General features: G+C 45.0%; 1 non-coding gene across 1 annotated transcript; it reads right to left on the reverse strand.

Annotated features, from left to right (window-relative positions):
* Positions 1-329: 329 nt before the first annotated feature.
* trnak-uuu (transfer RNA lysine (anticodon UUU)) lies at positions 330-402 on the reverse strand. The gene has a single exon. It is a non-coding gene; the product is annotated as a tRNA-Lys (tRNA).
* Positions 403-3,303: the final 2,901 nt, after the last annotated feature.

Genomic DNA, 3,303 nt, shown 5'->3' on the forward strand with positions numbered 1-3,303 from the left:
TCTGTAACTCTCCATCGCCTCGTCTGAACCATCTGGTTTCATCGTCACATAAGCCCCCCTCCTCCATTTAACAAGAGATGCAATTACTTTAGTAAACCACGGTTCCCTTACTTTATCGCTTCCTCCCTGCCTGACAGGGACATATCTATCAAGGACACGCAATATTTGTTGGTTAAACCTGCTCCACATTTCGATTGTCCCCATCCCCAAAAATGCAAAGTGGTGTCATAGGATAGATTCAATCTCAGCGTTCTTTATATACTTCGAATCAAAACATGCTTTAAGAATGTAAGGATATTTGGCAAGTCTAACCCCGATTTGAAAAGCAGCGCCCAAACAGGGTCTTGAAACCTGGACCCTCAGATTAAAAGTCTGATGCTCTACCGACTGAGCTATCCAGGTTCCCTCACTTCCCTTTGCTTCCGTCCACACAAAGCACAACCTACACGGTGGGTGGACACCTACCTCACCGGATATGAGCAACTCCCTGAACACAGACACTGGGCTCTAAAATACACTGAGAACGAAGTCCTTCGGACTGACACTAAATCTGAAGGAAATTCTTGATGACTGAGATTTATTGTGAATGAAATCCTGATTCAGCCAGCATGTGCTGAATCAAAAGAATCCAAAGTCCGCTTGGGACACCGCCTCCTGCAAGTTTGGCTACAAGTCAGTCACCCTCCTGACTTGGAAATCAATGGCAAATCCTTCAGTGTCGCTGAGTCAAAATTGTATAATTCACTCACTTCGGGCATTGTGGGTAGACCTGACAGTAAATGGACAAGATGCAGCTCAGTGCAAACTTCTCAAGGTCTAACTAGGGACAGGCCATCACTGCTGGCTCAGACGCAATGCAACCAAGCTTCCACAAAGGAAATAAGCTGAACTGTAAAATTGTGCTCACGAAATCGATTACAACTGGTTGTGGATTTACACAGCTTCTTTGTTGTACTCGGCAGACGGGATCTGCTCTCTTTTATTCTGGGTCAGATGTCTCAGCAATTCTAACGCATAGCAATGTAATGCATTCACCTAAGACTGACATGGTGGTACAGAGACCGTTATCCCGCCATCAAGTCACCGTATATTCACCTGTTCACAATACATGGGTCTGAGCAGTCATCTCAAAGTCAGGATCCAGGGAGCGGACAACCTCTCACTGAATCATTTATTTTAAATTTTCTTCTTCGTTTTGTGCTTCTATTACCTCACATCACCCATGCATACTTTTTTGCGTGCTTATGTGCAATGACTCAGTAAAAAACAGCATTGTGCAAGAACGTTCTCTTATTTCTCTGTCACAAAGATGGGCAGTGAACTATTAACAAGCAAATCTACATGTGTGCAATGTATTTCTGAGGTAAAAAATTGTGAAGATGGAGGGAAGGGATGAATTCAAAATGGAGTTGGGTGGAAAGAAATCACTCCACCCTCGCTGGAGCCAAATCTCCCTGAAATACAGACAGCATTGGTGGACTCTGCGTGCTCACTTTCCAAGGACACACAAGCTAAAACAGTGCAAGTCAGGGGGTTTGACTTCACGGCAGCCTCATCTCGTACGTGGACAGGGCCATTTCCCTGATTCTACCCACAAATTGTCTCCCCTGAATTCAATTGTCTTTCGTGCTTCGAGAAGGTACGTTTCAGTGTACATATTCAGCGACAGTAAGCAGTGACCGAAAGGGTGACAGAACGTTTAAAAACAGAACTGAGTGTCTGTGATAAGGCATCACTAGTGCAGTATCTCCAATGGGAGGCGGCCCATGGCATCCACCTTAACCACGTGGCTTCATGGGCGTTGTTCTAACTTGGACCTGGTGAGAAGAAGGGCCCAACGGTGAATTCTCCTGGAAGCAATGGGTGACACCACCCTGCCCTCTGTCAGTAACTTTAACTTGAGTTTGTGATCTGTTACTATAGAAATTTCCAGTCCATTATGGAACTGGTGGAACTTCCTCGCTCCGAAGGTGACCACCAAACCTTTCTTCACTACCTGGGTATATCCCTCTTCAACATCAGACAATGTCAGGGAAGCGTACACCAACGGGTTTTCCTCTCCATTGGGCCACCAGTCAGCCAACACTCCCCGAATAACATCTGGGGAGGCATCGCATGTCAGCGCTCCTTCTCACTTCGGATCATGGTCAGCCAACATCTCAGATGAGAAAACTTGCTTTGCCACATCCCTAAAGGCTGTTTCTTGGTTTCATGAACGTTACCAATGGCGCCCCTTTTTCAAACAGTAGGCATATGGGTGCCCAGGTGGAGGCCAGGCTAAGTATGAATTTTCCCGCATACCTCAATCATTCAAAGAAAATACACCGTACTGGTACAGACGTTGGAGATTGGGCTCATTTGAATGACCTCACTTTATACTCCAAACCGTTGTGAAACAGTTTTGTTCACCCTGTCACCCATGTAGGTCACTCCGGGCGCCTGGGACACATTTTTATTTTCGTCTGAGGCTAACACCCGCCTGGGAACATTATTTAAGCGTTACATCAAATTTTCCAAGTGTTATTTATTGGATTCCCGATTATTAGGATGTTATCGAGATGAAAGGCAACCTGGGTTAGAACTTGTAAAATGTTTTCCATGATCCATTGGAAAACGGAACAACCTGATGATCCAAAAACACCAGTCTCATACTTCAGCATATACCCTCATGTGTCATCATTGTGATGTACTTCTGAAAATACTTATCCAGTCACATCCAGGTGTGATCCATTTGCAGCTTTGAAAAGGATAGCCCCCAACCCCAACGCCAAAACCACCTTGCTGACTTTACATCCTAGTCCTCTGTGCTAGCAGTTGGATATTTATTCTGATGTAAGGAACAGTTTGCCATTTGCTTAAAATCCAAGTCAAACTTCACAATTGGTACAAGCTGTGCTGACCATTCCACAAAATGTACTGATGTTTTCTTCACTGTCCATTCTGCTGATGCCCGCCTCTACTTTTGCCAGCAAGCCAAATTGCACTGTGCAGGCCTTTCAAAATTGTGGAATTCTTTCCTGGTCAACATGCATGGTGCTTTTGTCCCTTTCACTAGTCTCAAACCCTTCTGGAAAATCTGTGTATTTTCACCAGGACTTCACTGAGGCAGCCATTTTCCATTCAAACAACATTGAGCCAGTACAGTGCATCATTTTCAACCAATTCCGCCCCAACATGCAAAGGTCTAGGTCTCTTAATGCCATCAGTGTAACTGCATAACATTCATCTGCAACGTTTCCCCAGCCTGCTTTCTCAGTCTGGCTGAGGTTTTGAGCAAACCTGAGGATTGGGCTTCAGAACAAA

The sequence above is a fragment of the Stegostoma tigrinum genome, chromosome 46 (genome assembly GCF_030684315.1).
Source record: "Stegostoma tigrinum isolate sSteTig4 chromosome 46, sSteTig4.hap1, whole genome shotgun sequence".
NCBI lineage: Eukaryota > Metazoa > Chordata > Chondrichthyes > Orectolobiformes > Stegostomatidae > Stegostoma > Stegostoma tigrinum.